The following is a 22,400-nucleotide window of genomic DNA, read 5'->3' as shown; positions in this document are numbered from 1 at the left end:
TATATTTTCCAGGGTCATCTTTATTGTCACAGTTACACAATCTATAGTATTGGTGTTACACTGAACATGCAATAATTACAGGTCTCATGACGATATTTGATCCCTATCATAATGCTTCCACCTGATTTTTTGTTAGAATGTCTGTTACAGTAAAACCTTTTATACCTTGACAAAAGTGGTTTCCAATCATTGTTCTTTAACCATGTTTCACAAACAATAACAACATCAATCTTGGTGGAAACATAGCAAATTTTCCAATAAAAAAAACTTTATTATTAATGGTCCTAGCATTAACAACCATCAGAGATGCATCAACTGTTGCTATCTGTGAACTGTTAAATTTTCGACCTGACAAAAATCCTGCCTAGTGTTTGTCAAATATTGCAAAATATCTGCTGGAAAAATTCTCTTCCCTGATCTTGACAAATGTATGTCATTCTGTCAAAACATGTGTGCCAAAACTAGGCTTCGATCTCTACACATTTCCATTTTTTAAAACGGGATATTTTTTGCACGTAGGTATTTACCCAAAAATTCTTTTCATTCACAGTGACCTGACTCTCCTTTCTATATGTGATATCTATGTCTTTAATGCAAACAGGTAACCTGTACATGGTTCATCTCCCAGGCCCCTGTTTATACTTATCAAGGTTATTAGAACTTGTCAGAGATTTGGAATGCATGGTTAGATTTAAAGGCCCTTGCAATCATTAACCTAGTAAACACCTATGAACCTATTTGTGAAAAATATGTCCTAACACCAGTACAAGCTATACTATCTATGAGGGCTTTAAGTTCCCTACTAACATTCAGGGAGTCCTTGCAAATGAAATCATTTGTACTGACATGAATGAAAACAGATTTGTACTTCCTTACATTAAGGCTTCCCAAGGCTTGTCTCACATCTTCTGTTTTTGCTCCTGGCAGACATAACGCTATTTGATGTTCATTATCATCTCTGCAAATGAACCTATCAGTTCTTCTAATAATAGAATCTCCAATTACAAGAATATATTTTCTGACCAGATCTGAAGAATTTTTTTACTTCTAATAGAGTAATATCTTTTCTAAAAATTGTTACAAAGGAATTATCTTCATCACCATTAGTCTTATTAATCCCACTGTTTTTATTGCATATTAAATTTGCAACCATAAAACTCTTATTAAGCTAGCTTTGTACATCCACAGCTTGAGCCATGTTGTCAACATATGTCTTTCTCTTCAGTTTTTCTTACAGTAACATTTTTCAATCCTTGCAGGTTCAATTTTGATTTCTTCCTTTTCACCTGCCCTTTGCCTCTATTTTCCACCTTCTCTTTTGGAAAAATGCTGTCTTTTTCTGTAGACTGAAGGTTTTGTGATAGAAAAATGTTATCATCCCTTGTAATCTGTGGGTTACATAACAAACAGTGTCCTTTTTAGCACATTTTCTCTTTACTTTACAGACATTTATCAGTTTCTTTTTCTTCCTTGTTATTTGTTGCGAATGTCTTCCTTTCTTTCTTTTTTGTTTCCTTCTAAACACTCTGAATCCTCAGACTGCTGAATACTTGCATCCAGAATTCCAAAGTTGTCAGGGGCATGGTCTTGTTTCATAGGGGTTGAATGATCTTTGCAGATGACAGATGCATCATTTCCTAAATGTATTCTATTTGCTCTTTGTCTAACATTGTTTATCTCACCAATCCAGTCAATATATGTAACAACAGTTCTCCAAGCCATGCCAGTTCCAGAAGTGCAATCATCATCATCATTAAGTCTAGATTTACTTCTAACAATGGTAAGCACATAATTCAACATTTTATATGAGGAACACAGATCACTAGTGTTATTCAGGAGATTACTATCAAAATGTCGATCACCCATCGTTGAATGTTCATATTGGTGACTCCTTTATGCGAAAGCTGTAATGCCGATTTCTCAAAATAGTGAAAAAACACTGAACTTCAACATTTCTGACTGTTTCACACCACAAAACAAGTGCTACCATGGGTCAAAAAGGGGGCGAGATTTTGTGTTTTGGAACATTATCAACAGTCGCAGTTCAGAGTTCATGTTAGTGGTGTCGACGAGGGGTGATCGACATTTTGATGGTAAGCCTTATTCTGGTGTTACCTTTAAATATGCATACCAATTATTACACTGTGCAAGATATTTGTGCTTTAGCAAATGGTTGTGCAAAACAAAAAAACAACTGAATGCAAAAGTTTATTTAAACATTGGTGAAAGTTTTCACACCCTTTATCAGCGCTTCATCAGACCAGCAAGCTTTTATATATATACATAAAATGACTTGACCTTAAAGCACCAATCCACCCACATTACAATTTTCAATACGTTCATAAAAATGATAGAGAAAAAAATTATATATAAATATATAAGGATCACATAGCCATAAAGCACCAATCCACTTACAGTACAATACACTATTCATTGATAACTCATTCATACAAACAAGGAAGTTAAGACATGTCACTTAAACAGATTCCTAGACTTTAAGCTGAGCTTCAGTGATACTTTTCCATTAAGGTCTGTACCTTTATCCTCCTATAGTTTAATAATTCATGCTCTTCAGTCTTATTACAAAAATCACCCAAATGCATGTCAATACATAATTTCTACATAACTTCTCAATCACTGTAAACTTAAAACTATGATTAACATCAGCATTCATTTTAAAGGCATACTTTATACTTGCATCAGGGTATATGAAAAAAAAACACTAGTATCAACATACCTGCAATACCTGCAATTAGAACAGGGATGAGGTGTGGCTTTAAAGTAAATGCTGATTGTACCACCAGGAACTTCATTTACCTGGTGGTTTGTAATCATTGCAGATCCTTCTATGTGGAAAAATCCAACAGATCACTTAGGGAGCATGTTAGGGAGCACCTGTATAGTATAAGTAGAAATGATGATATGAGTGCATTAGTGAAGCATGTGCTTGGGAATGATGCTAGTCATAGTTGTAAGTTTACATTTTTTCTGTTTGGAATGACCATTTTACATCTTCCATTCATGATATTGTAACAAATGCCATCTTGCCCTGAGTCTTATAGTCTCAGTTGAGAAGATTTCTAGTTGCTCTATACTCTAGTTATATTTCTTTCCTTTCATCCAATGGGAAATTCTCATAGATCCTCCCATGGGAATTTCTCTGAATTCCGTCCAGCAGCCTGATGTTCTTTTTCTCATATGATTTATGCTGTGCTGGAAGAGTGGTCTAACCAACGATGATAGGACAAGCATTACAGCTTTGCTTCTGGAATCCATCATCCTAGGGATACACTCACACATTCTGTTTGCTGCTGCCAATACTCTCTCATGCTGCTCCCTGTGGTCTAGAACAGTCGAGCATTCTGTTTGCTGCTGCCAGTACTCTCTCACACTGCTCATTGTGGTCTAGTCCAGGAGTGACCAACACCTCCACATCCTTTTCTCGCTCTGCTGGCAGCAGCTCCACTCCTCCCAGCTGGTACTTCACCCCAGGGCTGTTTTAGCCAGAAAACAGTATTTACCATGTGTTTACTTTGAACCTTATCCACTACCTTTCAGCCCACTTATTCAGCCTTTCCATCTGCAGCTCATAGGTTCATAGGTTCATATCTTGGTACTAGGCTATCGGCCCTAGGGCCTATACAAGCCTAACTAAACAATTCCCCGGATATTTCTTCCCACAATATTTACTTCCCTGGACCCCTGTCTAGCAGGGTGACTAATGTGATCACCGTGGTGAATTTCCTATCTCCCATCCAATCGTCAAGGTTCCTTTTGAGGAGGGCCAGGGAGGCACTCTGCTTGACATGTTTGGGCAGTTTGTTCCAGAGTATGGGGAGTCTCTGGGTCAGAAACCTATCCATCCAGCTTGTTTTGTTTTGCGTGTGTGTGTGTGTGTGTGTGTGTGTGTGTGTGTGTGTGTGTGTGTGTGTGTGTGTGTGTGTGTGTGTGTGTGTGTGTCTGTGTGTGTCTGTGTCTGTGTGTCTGTGTCTGTGTCTGTGTGTGTGTGTGTGTGTGTGTGTGTGTGTGTGTGTGTGTGTGTGTGTGTGTGTGTGTGTGTGTGTGTGTGTTTGTATGCTGCACTTATACTTGTGTTAATAAATCAGTTGCATCCCTAATTCTGGATATCACACCTCTCACCAAGATTGTTTCCTATCATTCATCTCTGAGCTACAATTGCTTCCTTTCAGGTCTTCAGGTACTTTTGCATTACCCAGTGATCTGACCAAGATCTCCATCAGGGGGTGTGAAAATACACAGGACAGATTTCTGTGGGCTGTAAGAAGCAGCCCAATTGGTTCTTGCAATATCTTTCCAAAAAGCAGTACTTCTATGTGTGACTCCTCTTTTTTATCCTGGTATCTGTCGACATAGATAATCAGGCAACAAAGGAAAAAAGAAAGATTAGAGTAATACTCTCCCTGAGCAAGAGCTTAGGTAAACTGTTATATCAGCTACAAGCTGTACCTGATTGCTTGTATATTATACTGAGAAGGAAGGTGTTCCTGCATTTAATTTTGTACATAATCCAGAGTGAGCCTTGCTTATGGATGAAAAAGAGTCTTAAGACTAACCTACGTACCTGGCAAAAGTTAGCAGTTAAAATACAAATAAACATAGATATAAAATATGTAGTTAGTTTCACCTCCCTCACATTCAGTGGTGTGTGCGTGTCTGCGTGTGTGCGTGTGTGCGCGTGTGCATGTGTGTGTGTGTGTGTGTGTGTGTGTGTGTGTGTGTGTGTGTGTGTGTGTGTATGTGTGTATGTGTGTGTGTGTGTGTGTGTGTGTGTGTGTGTGTGTGCGCGTGTGCATGTGTACTTGGCAAATGTGTATGCGCTTGTGTGTGCGTGGGTGGGTGTGTGTGTGTGTGGGTGTATGCATGCATATATAAATATATATATATATATATATATATATATATATATAGATGTGTATGTATATTTATTTATTTTATTTTTATTTATTTTACATTTGTTGACCGAGCTGGTCTAGCTGGATATATTTCCATTTTCAGTAGAGGCCCGGGGAGAAAAGCTCCACACAGTAAAAACATGAAATACAAACAATGAAACAATGAAGGAATGATAATTGTTACATAGTACATAAACATAGTAGAAATGAAGTATGCATCTTTTTTTTTTTTTTTTTTTTTTTTTTTTTGTCAACCAGTATGTATCATTGTGGTCACCAGTTCATTTCCTCTTAAGAGAAATAAAGAGGAAAAAAAAACAAAAAAAAAAAAAACAGTATGGTATAGACAAATATGAGCACAGGTAAGGAAGGGTTAGTCTGGTTTACTGCATGGGCATAGCCAGTGTATTTTAAAGTGTGTTTTGAGCTTTTTTTTAAAGAGAGGCAAAGAAGAGAGTGATGTTAGTTCTTTGGGAAGTAGGTTTCAGTCTTTTCCCACAGTATTAGAAAACAAGGAGTTTCCAGCCAAATTGTTAGTTTTGGTTATGCTAGCTAGAAGCTTGTTAGAGCTAGGTGGGATGACACCATCTACAACCCACACTGTATAGTCACATACCACATGCAGCCCCTGCACAGAACACCACAGTCATACAGTTGTCTATGCATATTCCATGTATTCACATGAGGCAGGCTTCGGACATGGGAACTCTTGCAGTTCACAGGTACATATGTGTAGGTTGCACACACATACATCATGTGTGCATTGACATTAGTGATATAATGTATGTCATACAATATTGGGAACAACACCCCACACACATGGACAAACCGTGTGACAAAAATACACATGGCATTTGTAGGATTCAAACCCCTACCTAACTATGTTATGACATTTGTAAGAGACGCATTAGCAGAGCTCACTATTTGCATTACTTGGGGGATTGCTTTCTCCTGCTGTACTTATAGGGTGCTGACATGATCAGTGTTTACACAGTGGAATATGCAGCATGTGTTGTGTAGTAATAGTTGCCATAAGGGACATTTCTCATACACATGGAATTGCACACACTACTCCCCCACACACATTCACTGGGCACTTGCAGGATTCAAACCCCTACCTATCTATGTTATGACACTTGTGAGAGACGCATTAGCAGAATGTGTTATTTGCATTACTGGGGGGATTGCTTTCTCCTGCTGTACCTATAGGGTGCTGACATAATCAGTGTTTACACAGTGGAATATGCAGCATGTGTTGTGTAGTAATAGTTGCCAAAAGGGACATTTCTCTTACACATGGAATTGCACACAGTACTCCCCCACACACATTCACACTGGGCATTTGCAGGATTCAAACCCCTACCTAACTATGTTATGACACTTGTGAGAGACGCATTAGCAGAACGCGCTATTTGCATTACTGGGGGGATTGCTTTCTCCTGCTGTACTTATAGGGTGCTGACATCATCAGTGTTTACACAGTGGCATATGCAGCATGTGTTGTGTAGTAATAGTTGCCAAAAGGGACATTTCTCATACACATGGAATTGCACACACTACTCCCCCACACACATTCACACACACACTGAGCACTTGCAGGATTCAAACCCCTACCTAACTATGTTATGACATTTGTTAGAGACACAGTAGCAGAGCATGCTATTCACATTTGTGGGTATAATTTCTGCTCCTGACATATGTATAGTGTGCTGACATCATTATGGATGAAGAGGTATGTACATCTGTGACTATCCATCACTACAGGGGAGAGCATATCTATGCATTAACTTTGCACAGGCACAGTGGCCTACTGTACTGTGGAGGCAGATGCCAAATACACTGTGGATAGACTTCTGTATTCCCTAGGGACAACAGTCAGGTATTTCACTCTATGGCCATATGTTTACCTGTCAGATGCAAGTATCTGTTGCTCATATACTGTTTGTGGGTCTTTATTGTCATAGCCTTCCCTATCTCTATAAACAACGTGTGTACTGTGGGAGATGTTTGCATATGAGTGGGATCCAGTACTTTACTCATGTCTCTGTTGTAACTTCACTGTGTGCACTGGGCAGATGTCTGTATTGTGGGAGATTCCTGTGTTAACACATAGAAATGCCAGATATGTGTGTGTAACTGCTGAACTGTGACATGGCCTAAGTGTGTGAGCATGCCCAGTTCGCAGTTTGTATGGCTTCTTGACTGCCACATCTCATTTATCTAAGTGTGCAAGCATGCCCAGTGTGACCTTTCCTTATGTTGGGATTTGTGGACCACCACATTTGTGTTTGTGTGTGGACGCCATCTATATATCACATGTACAGTTGAGTGTTGGACATCAGGTTGTGTTCTTACTGCCCAACTGCTTTGTGTCTGAACCTAACAGGCATTATGCTGTGCCTGCAGGGTTGCCATGGGATAGTTTGCATACAGTTGTTATCATCCTTTCCTGCTGACCAAACAGTTGTATTGTCGTATAGTGTACTGGTGCAGTACTTTCACTGTGGTGGACAGTATAATCGGTTTCAGTCCTATCACTGCTTGTAATATTTATAGTGAGCACACCAGATTGGTTGAGGGCCAGTTGTGCAGATATGACCATGTTGCATTTTGTTCAGATATGGACAGCATAGTACACGATTGTCCAACATTGTTAATGTATTCCACAACTTGTGTGGACAGTGACAAACAATGGCTATGTGCCCTAGTCCATTTGTAATGCTAGTCAGAGAGTGTCTGTCCTTCAACACACATTTACTGGTGTTTGCCATGACATATGTCACGGTTAGTGTGCTGTGCCTCTGTCTACCTGTGACATACAGGTGATATCCAGGGTACACCTACCATCTCCCATCCAGTCATCATGATTCCTCTGGATGACAGTCACTGAGGGACTTCCTGGATATCCTGTAGTGGGAGTTTAGTCGTGAGTGGAGTGAGCTTCTGGGTTATGGACCAATTGGTACAGCATGTCCTGTTTATGTCTGTGCTGGGGTTCAGGCCTGTCAGCTGCATAGGTCACAGCATTCAGTGTTTACATGGTGGCAAATGTCCATTGATACCAGATTGGTCATGGCTCTATACATCAGGCACAGTTCACCTCCAGCCAGGCAGTATGGCACTGTGTGGAGCTGCAGTTTCTTTACTCAGGCAACACATGGCATCTGTTACAGCTCTGCGATCCTCCTGGTGGGGTATTTGTGTGGTCTTTCCTGTTGCTACAGGTGTCTGCTACGGTACATCCCTGAAGGGCCATTGTACACAATTGTGAGGCTGCTGATGGATGACTGGAGAGGCACATTGACCTACCCTAACCAAGCTGTGCTTACCTTCATGATTAGGTGGGTATAGGGTATGTTTCTGTATCCACTACAGACACATGGTTGTCACATGCAGGATATCTATCACCTTGTGTCCCCAGGTCTCTTATTTCTCCTGATGTACTTACTGGGTTAACACCTATGTGGTAATTTCTGGCAATGTACTGTGTTTCCACAGGGGTTGACTATACACTATTCTGCATTTAGCTTGTTGACATGGCTGTGGCACCACTTGTGTGTTTCTATGTGTGCCTTTTGTAGGTTGCTTGTGTCAGCTGGAGGGTCCGATATGGTGGCCAGTTTGTAGTCCTCTGCAAACCTGTTCAGACAGAGTCCGTCCATGTTGGCCTGTACCTATGTGACAGATATAGCATACAAGAGAGGTCTGAGGACCATGCCTTGTGGGATGCCAGTTGTACCTAGTTTGCAGTCTGCCATGGCTACAGCATGTCTGCCAGGTCAGTTCTGTCCTTGAGCTGGTTTGCAACCCATCTACTTGCATAGGGGTTTATAGTTAGGCTGGTGAGCTTATCTGTACCGCCAACTAGGGTATTGTATGGAAGGGTTTAGCAAGGTCCAGATAGGCTGTGTGATCAACATTTCCCACATCAATGGGTTTGGTGCACATTTCACATGAGTCAGACATGTGTAAGGGGCAGGATCTGCCCTATGACAGCAACACTGGGTAGGGTCCAATGTATGTAGGTACCCAATCTCATTATTCATGGGATCCATGATCATCCTCTCCATTACTTTGCCAACCTAGATAGTCAGGGTTGAGGGGTGATAGTTTGCAGTATCCATTCAGGCACCCCCTTTGTGGTGTGGGACCACTGTTGCTGTACACTGCTCTTTGGGTACATATCCTGTGGTAGGACTGATAGTGCGCAGTAATGCTATTTGCTGTTCCATTCTTCTTACAGTACTTGTTGGACACAACCCAGGACACCATCTGATACCATTGATGCTGTGTGCTGTACTTTGTGGATGCCGGCTGTTACCTCAGCATCTGCAATGTCGGGGGACCCGCACTCTCCTGGGATAGATATTTGGCAGTTAGGTGCTGGTGGGGAGGTTGGAAGGAATCTGTTCAGTAGGCTGTTGGCAATGTGTGTGGGTTTGGTGTATTGTTTGTGATATTAGAGTGCTGCAGAGCATATCTGTGGATTATCACCATGGTTCCTACCATCAGGTAGGACAGCTGTGTGATAATCCTTTGTGTCCTGCACAATTTGTATCATCATAGGTTCATACTAGGCTATCTGCCCTGGCCTTGTTTGAGCACAGACAGACTGTGTGTGGGTCTCAACATCCCTTGCAATGTGCATATTATGCCCACGTAGGGTTTACTTTACTAGATGTGACACAGGGATGGCCCCCAGTGTACACCTACTATCTCCCATGCACTTCACCGGATTTCTCTTGTTGAGTTTGTGCGTGGAGCTCAGCCTATCATGGACTGGGATTCTGTTCCAGAGTGTCAGGAGCCTCTGGGTTATGGATCTGTCCCTCCAGCACATCCTATTAATCTATGTGTAGAGGTTCAGATATCTCATTGTGGTGTGTCTGCTGGATTTGGGGTTTCTGCAGTGGAGCATGTCCATTCATTCTGGATTGGACATGGCCTTGTACATCAGGCATACATCACCTCTGACTGTGCAGTATGCTTCTGAATTGGGCTGTGGTTTCTTCAGCCAGGCTGCAGATGTCCAATGTTTGGACCCTTTATCCTGTTGGTGGGGTACATTTGGGGTCTTTCTGACTGCTGCATGTATAAGGTAAGGTACATCCGAACTGGGGCATTGTTGTCACGTATGGGCCTGATAAGGGAAGAGTATGGGGGCACAGTGACCTCTGTAGCTCTACATGTGCATCCTTTCATATTAAGGTTGGCAATATAGCAGGTCTTCCTGGCCACCTTGGCAATGTGAGTGTCACATGACAGGTTACCATCCACTTGTGTCCCTAGGTCCATGATTACTTCTTCCATACATAATGGATTGCCACCTGTGTCATACTTTGTGTGTGCCTTGTTTGGTATTTGTTGAGACATTCATACTCTGAAGTGTCTTCAGGAAGGCTGGCTGGGGTACCTGGGTTTGTGTGTGTGGTCTGTAGCAGGCTTCAAACAGGTACACAGTTTGAGACAGTGTTACTTGCCCATGGATAGTCCATGCTGCTTCTTGCTGTGGTACCAACCTGGGGGTGTGGTTAATCTTGATAATTACTGGTAGCCACACTCCTATTGTCGTGTGTTCCATGTTTTGGAGCTGTAGGGAATGATATGAGGCATAACCTGGTAGTATTAGGGTGCTCTTCAGGGCCATGCCCAGGTTTCTGTTACAGAACACATATTACCATTCTCCATGCTGTGGTGGGTTTGGTCTGCATGCACCTTGCAGGTTAGACTTCTGGCGTTGGGTAGCATTACGTCCAGGTTATTATCTCTTGTGTTACCTATGGTGGTGGGTTTGTGTTTCCAGACTTACCTATTCCAGGCACAGTGGGGGTGACAACAGCCTTTGCCAGTATCTACACAGCCATGTGTGCTGGGTGCATGCCATCCCTAGCAGGTGAGGCACCATGTCTTGCTTGGCATGTCAGCCCAGGCTGTCAGCCATGTGTTCTCCCTTGCTAACAGCAATACCTCAGCCAATTATTGCACTTGATCTTGTTGTCTTCATAGTGTGGCATCATGCTTGGTGAGAGTGAGATGTTAGGTTGGGTCTTCATGTTTGCATGTACTAGATGGTGTTACATTGCTTAACACATGGCAATCATGCCTCGGGTGGTGCTGCAGGGCTGCCTCTGTCGGATGCACATACTACACTCCCTGTACATGTTTGAGAGCAGGTTGTGTCATGTTAGGCATCCCTGTTACTATATGAGTGAGTCAGAGAGGGGTATCATTCCCAGGGTTCCTACTGAGCCAGTGTATGTGCTATGCGTTGCCTCTTTGCCAAGGCCAGGGCATACTGGGCATGCCTCCTTCTGCCTACTGGGGCAGGCTCAGGTTGTTCCTCCTCCAAGTCACGCTCTGCCTGTGATGGCCTTGGCAATGGTGGGGGGCTGTTTGTCCCGGCCCTATGCTGGTCCTGCTGCAGCTGTTTTCGCAGGATCATATTATGTAGCATAGCACATACCATGACAATTTGGGTACATGTAGCTGGTGAGTACTGCAAGGCTTCACTAGATGTGTCCAGGCACCAGAACCGTGACTTGAGCAGCCCAAACACACGCTCTATTACATTATGTGTTTGTGCGTGTGCCTCATTATGGCGTTCCTGTTCAGGTGTGTGTGCGTTTCTGATGGGTGTCATCATCCACGGCTCCAGTGCATAACCTGCATCCCCCACTAGGTGACCATGTGGGATGTCCCCATTGGCAAATGTCTGGTACAGCTGCATCACATGCCAGATATGGGAATCATGGTAGCTCCCAGGGCAGCCAGCACACACATTCATTATTATGCCCTGGGCATCACGCACAACCTGGCAGTTGACGGAGAGGAAGCCCTTGCGGTTAATGTAGGCCCTACCCCGCTCACTGGCTGGTGCTTTGATGCGTATGTGCGTGCAGTCTATTGCACCCACTACCTCAGGGTATTCCACTATTTGCTGGAAGAGACGCATATTGCTGGCCAATATCTCACGGGCATTGGGGAAATATACATGATCACCGACATGTGTTGACATGGCATCCAGGAACTGGTGCAGTACCCTGGAGGCTGATGCCTTTGATATCCCCATCATATCACCAGTTGGTCTCTAGAAGGTACCTGTTGCTAGTATTCTTAGGCCAACACATAACTTGGTTTCCACTGGGATGGGTTCCCCTCTGTTGGTTCTGTGTGTGAGGCGTGGCCTGCACAGCTCAACAATTTGCTACAGGAGGTCTCTGTCCACTCTATAGTGCTCCACTATCTCCAGCTCATGTAACCCCTGGTAGGTGACCCTGGGCTTCTGCACTCTTCTCCGTCTCCTCACTGTGGGTTGTCTGGCAGCATTTCTATTGTCACCACCCTCAGCAAGTCTCCTATATCTCCTTATGACAGCTATGGCAGCCCCTAGCATGTTTGGTCTGAGTGCAGCTTTTTCAGTTTTCACTTCTACTAGCTTACTCCTGTCTTGCAGTGTCTCTTGAGAGAAACATACTGCAATGCTGTTTGCAGTGTTTTAAGTGCTGGGCTGGGCTTGTATTCTGCCTGTGTAATTGCCTGCTTCTAATTATTTTCACCTGCTACCTCTACAAGTATTCCCTGCTAGTTTCCTACTATTTCTTCTGCTTCCTTTTCCTCTCTGTTTCCTCAGGGGGGAGCAGCATGCATACCAGCAAAAACACACTCACAGTGGCTACCACGCATGCACACATGCTTACACGGACCAGAATCTGCTTATTCGGATTAAAACACGTGCACACCAGTGCAAACAGGTCTACAGATCTTTAAACAGGCTCCTACATGCTTACTCTTCCTTACATGCGCGCACTCTGTCTTACTTGCGGCTCCCAGCGCTCACACGCGCGCATGCACGTACAGCAAGAAACTTTGGTGTTGGCCACAGTGTACACCTTCCATTTCTTGACTTTTCCATGCTTATCTGTTGACACTCCTCTTTTTCTGCTGTGTGATTGACATCTTTCAGATACCACTTTGCTCCAATGAGCTTGATTTCTTCCTGACATTCCCCCCTGTGATGTCACCTATCTCCTACTCTGTTACTCCCCCTTATCTAACTCTTACACTACACGGAATGTGCTCATTTGCTATGTGACAGTGTGATTCACTATCCTACCACTCATTTACATAGGATTGCCTACTAATGCTTAGTTACATGTCTTACACTCAGCTTCCCCCCTTAGTAACCACTAGACGGTGGCCATGTTGTTTTTGGTCTGCTAGTCCCTGCATTGCAAATCCATGCATTACATAAAACCCACATTTGTGGGTTTCAAACCTTTATTTTTCTGTTTTATATAGTGCAGCCCGTTTGCGCGGGGCTGCGCTGCATTTAAACATCGCCGATCTCCAAAAAAAACAAACTTATTTTATTTCATGTTTGCATCGGGTTACCATGCCAATGGCCACATATTTGGCCATTGGCATGCTGACTGCAACATTTGCACACTTTATTTGGAGCTGTCATGGCTCCATTGTGTTATTTGCAGTAACGTACTCAGTTGTCAACTGAGTACATTTCTGCAGCTAACACGACTCTTACACGGGCTGGTTTCAGCTTTGTGGATCACTAATCTACCTCATTTGCATGCCTTTCGGCTGCAAGTGGGGTGATTAGCATATCCATGCCCTGCCCGTGTAAGAGTCATTTTAGCTGTCTCTTACACAGGATTTTTGGCTGTTCCTGGATCGCGATGGCTGCATGGAGTCTTACACGACTCTTAGACTCCATGCAAGCCATCGTGAATCCTGCTCACAATTCATTGATATCCATAGCACTACAGGGATAAAAAGACTCCAGTCAATACAGTGGCAGTGGCAGATTTCATGCAAATGGGGCAGCCTGGTGGCACAGAGAGTGTAAATTAAATGCATTCAGCCTTGGACTGTATGCCATGATCAAAACTGCATAAGGGATAGAGATAGCCAGACCAAGTCCTACCATGTTAGTTTGCATAGCTCAGTAAAGATTGAATTGATTGATTTGCTGTATACCCCCATTGCTGTCTGTACCAGAAAAGTGCCACAGCAGGTAAACACTGTGAGGCTGTGTGCATCTGTGTGTGTGTGTGTGTGTGTGTGTGTGTGTGTGTGTGTGTGTGTGTGTGTGTGTGTGTGTGTGTGTGTCAGTAGGTTCATAGGTGGGTACTACGCTATCTGCCCAAAGGCATTTACAAGCCTAGCCAGAATGTGTTGGCTTTCACCGTCCCCTTAGATTAGTTCCCTGTGCCTCTGTCCAGCAGAGCCACTGAAGTGATCCCTGAGGTAAACTTTCTGTTTCCCATCCACTCGTCAAGGTTTCTTTTGAAGAGTGTTAGTGAAGAGCTTTGCCTAATGTAGATTGGGATCTTGTTTCAAAGCATGAGAAGTCTCTGGGACAGGTATCTATCCCTCCAGCACATCCTATTTATTGTTGTGGTGAGGTTTAGATCCCTAGAGTGTGTGGCTCGAGAGGATAAGGTTTTCTTTAGGTGGAGCATGTCCATCAATTCTGGGTTGGGCATGGCCTTGTATGTCAGACAGAGATCACCTCTGAGTAGGCGGTATGCAACCAAGTACAACTGGAGTTTCTTCAGTTGAGCTGCATAGGGCATCTGTTTGAGGCCATTGTAAAAGGCCAGGTGCCTGTGTAACAGGATTGTATTAAATGGACTTGTTTCATCTGTCTTCGGTGTTTGATTCAGAGACATGCAAATTAATCACCAATGAGCTTTTACTCAATATGACTTTTCCATGCCTCTGAATCATTTGTTATTGCCATAGAACTACTAGAATTCACCAATGAAATACTAGCAGTTCTAAGGCTATAATGTTTGTGAAGGCTGCCAGCCCAACTAACTGGAATTCTGTAAATAATTCTGTTATTTCTGAATAGTAATATGTTTTGTATGCTTGTCTTACAAATGTAAGAAAACTATATGTTATGTGCTGAGCTTCAAGAATGTAACCATAGTGTACCCTACTAGAAAGGAACAGAGTTAACTTGCAAACTTGAAAAAAAGAAGTGAATTGTTTACGATAGTGTTTATCTCAGCTAGGAGACAGAATGTCTGCAGCTAGAAATTCTTTCTATTGTCTGGAAACCAGAAATAATTACAGGTTTCAAAGGTAAAAGTATTTAACTGTTTTATGACTTCCACTTCTAGGCAAACTTCTAAGAGATAAGTATTTTTGACACAGAAGTGCTAAATTTTAAGTTTCTGTTAGCCTGGGAACTGAAGGCAGAGGTGTCAAATAGTGATGTCATCCAGCTAACACAGCAGTAATGTGTATTATTAATTTAAGAACTACCTCAGAGAGTGAGTCTGTGCATTTTGTATTTGTCTTTGGATCTGACAACATCCTCTCATCAGCACTTGCCTGGTTCTGTAAGTAAGTCATTTAGGGTATAGTATCTCTTAGATATAGATAGGAATACAGTAAAGATTAGATTAGATGATTTCTGTATTTATTTGACACTGTACTGCAATGTTGTTTTAAAGTATTTCCTGTGATTCTGAACTCTGTTCTCACTGTGTTGAGTTATTGAGTATTATCTTGTGCTTTTATTATTTATTATTAAATATATTTAAACTTTTTAATTGTGGCTGGTTTGTTTAGAGATATTTAAGCTCTTAGAGTACTTGCATATGTATTTGGTGACACTGTACAGGCCATTCTTAAATAGCCTTGCTGTTGGTCACACTTACCATTTGGATAATAGTAACATTACACAGTAGAATTGGTCACCCTTTGGGAAGGGCCTTAAAGTAGCTGATAAAGTGTGGTTGGTGGCAGTGATTACTACCTTATAGTCTGGGCAGAAGGGAGCATAGCTAGGAAACCTGTGCCAGCCTTCTGCAAGAGTGTCTTTGTATTTGTATATAAATCAAATCTCAAAGTATGTGTGTGTCAGCTACTTGGGTAGGGACACTAAGCACTGGTTGGACAGAGAGGGTGCTGGAGGTTTTGGCTTGACCACTCGGCTGAGATCTTAACCATATAGCTGTGGCAGTGGGGAGTCTTATTGGGGATCTGGAAAGAAAGGGAGAAACCAGCCCCAGACTGACTGTGATCTCTGTGTGCTCTTAAGGGAAATTGTACTTTAGTGTGTGTGTACTTGTCATCCTTTCAATGTACACATCCCTCATTGGTGTTAGTGGTGAGGATTGAGGTTCCTTGATTACTGGGCCAGTGCAGGGGCATCACAATATCTGTCAATATACCACATCATACTGTGGAGCAAGTATGCTCATATTTCTATGACACTATAAGTGTATGTGGATTTGTAATATCATTTGCAAATGTTTATTCATTAATAACTCCAAGTATCCATTTACTATCAAGCAAGTCAAAACGATTCAACAGCCCCTGTTTTTTGCATCAGTTTACATGACTTCTTGTGATGCTAGTCCTGGCTTAACTAATAAAAGTACACCAAACCAGCACTAGTAATCCAAAAAAGAAGGGCAGAATAAAGCTTCCACACTCCAAAATGTGTTTATTCCACATAGAACAGCTAAAAACTGCTTCAGCCAAGTGCAGTACATAAAAAGGCAACACAGTAGTTAAAAGTAATCCAAAAAGATAAGCGCATTTGTCCCACTAACATCAGATAAATGAACAAACTGTCATTAAGCTTCTTAAATGTTCTTAAACCAATCACAGCAAAAATTCAGCACACAGCATTTTTGCATCAGTTAGCCTGACATAATCTAAGCATAGTCAAAAACATAGCAAAAGAAGACATAGTGAAAGAAACACAGCCCACTGGGGATTGAACCCAGGACCTTCTGCATGTAAAGCAGACGTAGTGTAGTGTAGTCGTTATTATGAAATTGCGTATCTTTTTGGATTACTTTTAACTGCTCTGTTGCCTTTTTATGTACTGCATTTGGCTGAAGCAGTTTTTAGCTGTTCTTCATGGAATAAAAGCATTTTGGAGTGTGTTTTGCCCTCTAGAAAACCATAAAAAGTGAAACTCTCTGGACTGGTGTTGTCTAATACACTAAATCAGGTGCAATACAGCATATAAGTAATGGTATTAAGTAAGCTTACAGTTTCAGAGGATAGTCTCCAGTAATTTATAATGATTTCATATCAAATTCAGTGTGTGTCAACCTTCTGCAATTTGAAGTGCATTTTTTCTATGTACAGATAGATATAGAGATATAGGCTTTGTGCATGCACATATATGTATTCATGAGTGTGCGTGTGTGTGTGTGTGTGTGTGTGTGTGTGTATGTGTGTGTGTGTGTGTGTGCCTGTATTTCTATGATTTTGTGTGCCTGTAAGCTATTTTGAATTTCTTTACATAAAATCTCAAAAATAAAATTAGAAATTACTGAAGTAAACTCATGCATGTAGTTTGGAAGCATAATATTTATTTGATTTGAATAAAACATCTTTTGGCCAGATGGCAACCATAGGTGCTTACCTGAAAGAATGAGTCTATTCCAAAACAAAACTTCAGTGAAGTGTATACCTATGTTTCCATTTCAAGACACACCAGTCTACTAATTCTTTAAATAGCATCTACAGAGCTTCCTTAAAGTATTTTAGTTGCATAAGGTGAGATATATGTCTTATTGTGAGTGTGAACACATATATGTGTGTGTGTGTGTGTGTGTGTGTGTGTGTGTGTGTGTGTGTGTGTGTGTGTGTGTGTGTGTGTGTATGGATTCACTTCAAAATCTTGAAAGCTCAAAATCCTGAATCTCAAAATCCTGAACTCAAAATCTTGAAAGTTCAAAATACTGAAATCTCATAATACTGAATCTCATAATACTGAAAAACATGCAGGACGCCAACACTGACTATACTGCAGCAGAAATACATACAGAAACAAAGAAAAGACTAACCATATCAGTCTAAACCAACTATAAGCAGGGGGCAAGCCCCCCACACCACCTGCAAATTAAATATATCAACTCCGAGATTGCGTCGGTTAATGTTTTAATGTTGATCCTTCATCAATTCCCAAATATTTTTACACGCCCTCTTGCTCAAGTTCTTTTATGACACATTCTTGTCCCAAACTGATGTTTTCCTGGTGCTGCAGCTTTCCTGCTTTAAAGGTTGCTTTTGCACACTTATCAAGACCAAATGGCATTCTTATATCATCTGAAAAAGTTTTAACAACCTGTAGCTGTGCTTTCAGTTCCTCATCTGATAAGCTATGCAGTATCAAATCATCAACAAAGAGAAGATGAGAAGTCTTTAGACTTTGTTGTTTTTAGGAGCCAAATTGTAGCTATGACCTAAGTTGTTAAGTAAACAGCTTAATGGGTTAATGGCAAGGCAGAATAGCAATGGTGACAGAGAGTCACCTGGAATATCCCCCTTTGAAATGTTATCCCTGAGATAATAATCTGTCCTTTACATGGCTTAATTCCAAAGTGGTGTGCCACTGTTTCATGGTCACTGTAATGTAGTCAGTCAGTGTAGGGTGTATCTTATACATTTTTAAGCACCCTTTTATCCATGAATGTGGGATACTATCAAATGCTTTTTTATAGTCAATCCATGCCATACCTAAATTCTTCCCCTTTTAACAGTTCTCCAGTATGACTTTATTTAACAACAAATGATCCTTTGTTCCATATTTTATTGCCCTTTTGTTGTACTGTCATAATTGAGTTTTCTTTTAAATGACTATAAACTCTGTCGGCATCAATTCCCATGTATAGTTTATATGTCAACAGAAGGCAAGTTATTGGTCTATACTTTTTAGGGTAGCTTGCAGGTTCACTCTTAAGTAGGAGCATTGTTTTTCCTGTTGTTAGCCAGGTTGGTGTCTGTTCGGGGTGCACATATAAATAGTTCTTACTCATGGCTAAATCCTCATGTAAAGATGTTAATACTTTTAACCAAAAATTAGGTACTGCATCTGGGCCTGGGGTTTTCCAATTAGAGGCTTTTCTTAACTTTGTCTCAATCTCTCTGTCTGTTATTTTATCCCATTTCATATCCTGGACCTTTAAAATTCTTATTCTTTTTTTTACGTCTTCTATCCATTTAGCATCTTTGTTATGTTCCACAGGATCTTCATAAATACTAAAATGTATCTACTTCCTCTTTTGGTGATCTTTCAAATCCTTTTACCTTATGGCCCAATTCTCTATAAAACTTTTTTGTCATAATGTAAGTGTTTGCATGTTGTCTGATTCTTAAAGCTAAATTGTTTGCTATTTTTTGCAGGCATGCATATGCATATGCTTGACTAGCTGGATACAATACGTAGAATACCAGCATCATACTTATGTAACATAAACTGTGGATCAGAGTACTCTTCTTACTACTGGATATATGTTCTGTCAGTGAATGCACTGTACATCTATTCCTCAAGAAGGTTATTTAAAATGAGGTGTTTCTGTGGAGATGTATATTTTTACAACAAAATTACAAGTTGGATGACCAGAACCTTCAATGTCTGCTTCCTAACTTGTTTCTTTTTAGCAATGTTATAAACTCAGTAATAATGTCTTTCTTTTTTTATCAAAAATCTTTATTTTTATTTTTTTATGTTAAATAACATATTTTAGCAGACACAGCCAAAACCGGTTGCCTTAAAGGGAATATTCAAGCAAAAGTATATGAATAATATACATAGAACATACAACTATCTATACAAAAAATAGTTTACAATATATACAGTAAAATGTCAGAAGACAAATGGGAATACAACATAATTAAAAATAATAAAGAAAAAAGGGAGAGTAATAAAATGATAGTTGATTTTAATAATGACATAGTGAACTATTTTCCAAAATTAAAAAAAAAAAAAAAAATATATATATATATATATATATATATATATATATATATATATATATATATATATATAAAACACTGAAGTTATAACTGGATAAAAACCTTGAAAAGCTAGTACAATATAAAAAGCAAACAACTATTTGAAAACTTTTATTCGGAGCCTATATTGCAAGAATACATTCAAGCAATGTTTCCTAATAGTTAGTATAACAGAAGCATTTAGATGGATTAAAAATAAACAATCTATGGGTTAAGATACACTTGATAGTCATTTGTTTAAAACTATCCCAATTGATTTTAGATCTATCTGTCCAATTCTGGGTAATAATGAGTTTAAGTGTTATTAGTATATGAATATCTTCTTGAGCTAATCCATTCGGAGGGATATGCAAAAAAGCAAATTCCCAAGAAAGTGTAGCTGCTTGTAACCCATTTTTTCTAGTTTGACTTTTAGGGAGCACCAGAGGTTATATGAAGGTTTGCACCTCCATAATATATTAAATAAATCAGCTTTGCTATACTTACAAAGAGAACAATCTTCTGACAGATTGGGGCAAAATTTTTGAGAATAGCTGGGGTAAGATATGTGTTGTTATTTATCATTAACTCTTTATAGAGACATTTTTATAGGTAAAATTTTAGAAGTTAGATTAATTAATTAGATTAACTGATTTTAACTGATGATTATATAAAATTGCTGGGTTTATATTGGTCCAGTAATTAGAAAAGATAATGGAATCTTGAGATCTTAATTAAGTAAATAGTTTATATGTGTTAGATAAGATAACTTGTTTCTAAATTTGCACTCTAACATGGAAGAGAAACAGTAGCATACATTGAATAGTGCCACTGAATTACATGTGTTACTGACACATGATCTCACAGATGTCTAAGACACAACCCCCCACAAGCATATCCACACTGAATGCTGTCATGTGTGAAAATTTGTGCTAGCAATTAGCTGTGGCATATCTGCTGATACTATACAAAATGCAGTATTTGAAGTTTATAAATTGTATTAAAGGGTAAGTTAGGAACAGGAAGATGGAAAATTGTTAGGGTCAGAGAAAAACCCACATGACAAATGTTTTAAAACAAATTGATATTAAAATATGTATTTTACAACCATGCTATGAAAATGCATTATTTGAAGATTATTTCTGCCTTTTACTCATGTATCTATTTTCCTTTGATAAAGACAAATAGTTTATTTTGTGCATTCTTTTTTATTTATTTTAATAGAGCTAACACCAAACTTACTTGTTGAAGCTAAAATAAATCCTTGTCTAGTCCACTTCTATCATGTCATTCCTTGTTTTCCCTGCAGATTCCAATTTGGAGATTTGAAATTTTATACTGTTTTCCTTATAGCCAGGTTGAGGCTAAGTGGTTGATATAAGTGGAATAGTTTTCCTCATACAGCTGTATTATATAGAATGGGATAAACACTGATAATAACTGCTGAGCCGAGCACATGATCAATAATGTTTTGGGGCAGCTGGTTCTGTAGGAGGAAGGTGTTATTGGGAACAAATATAAGTTCTGAGTAATTCATAAAGCAGAATGTACTCTAAAACCTGAGTACTTGCTGGAGTCAATGCATTGTCTGTTTCATAACAAATCCTGGCATAAGGTTCACAAGATGAAGCTGGTACCATTTTATGATTCCAGTCTTTGTCATTAGCAGTGAAATATGCCATACTGGTTCAACTCTGACAGAAGGAAGAATAAATAGCCAACCAACAGTTATAGTAGCACAGTTCAACTTTGTTACTGATGAAATGTTTTGAAAGTTAAATTCTAAAATGAGACTTAAGGGAATTTAAAAAATGTGTGAGTTATGATGAAGATCTTAGCTGGTACAATCAGAGGGAAAAAAGAAAAAGAAAGTAAGAAAGGAAGCTCTATTCTCATGAATTCTTCAGTTCCTTATAGCTGATAGATATTTACAGTCTGCCTCACCTTTTCTTTGACTCTCTTAAAGAAAGACCTTATTGTAGTGGTTACTGACATACATTATATTTTGCCATTCTGTGATTATAATCTTCAAACAGACACGGTGCACTGATGTTACCTCTACCATGTGCTAAGTTTGGACACCTATAACTTTGGGATTCATAAAAAATACTGATGCACGTTCTGTTGCTAACATTAGCAAAAGATATACCTACTTGTAAACTGTGACAACAGAATGGATGCGTGTTCTCTTTGTAATCATATACACACATCACCTTGCTGTTTCACCATCAATATGAATTTGGTAATGAACTCAGTATTATTTTCTATGCTCTTGTGTGTTTTCTTATTAGTTTAAAAAATAATTTACTTTTAAACACATTTCTTTAACTTTGTGTGCCATCTTGAATGGAAGTATGTATTGGAAATACAGGCAAGACAAACAGAGGAAGAGTATTTTAAATCAGAAGATTTAAACGATGTTTAAATGAAAGACCAGTTAAAGGCAAATTAACTAGATGTAAATATAATAATAATTCAGAGCTGTGTTTAAATCAAGTCTGCATTACATGATAGTACACACCTGAATCAAAAATGAACTGAATTCTAATCAGAACTAGCTTTAATATTGATGCATATACTTTAAAAAGGATAGCTTAGTTTGCAAATAATCTAATTTATTTAATTTAAAAACACATAATAACATTCCAGTTTTAATCTCAGTACAGCTATAGCTCCAGTTCTCTTTGATATGTAAAAATGTACTTTTCTTAGAGCAAGTGT

This window comes from Protopterus annectens, chromosome 3.part0 (genome assembly GCF_019279795.1).
Source record: "Protopterus annectens isolate FY-2018-M chromosome 3.part0, PAN1.0, whole genome shotgun sequence".
In the NCBI taxonomy this organism is placed as follows: domain Eukaryota; kingdom Metazoa; phylum Chordata; order Ceratodontiformes; family Protopteridae; genus Protopterus; species Protopterus annectens.
Note: the sequence above shows the minus strand (reverse complement) of the source record.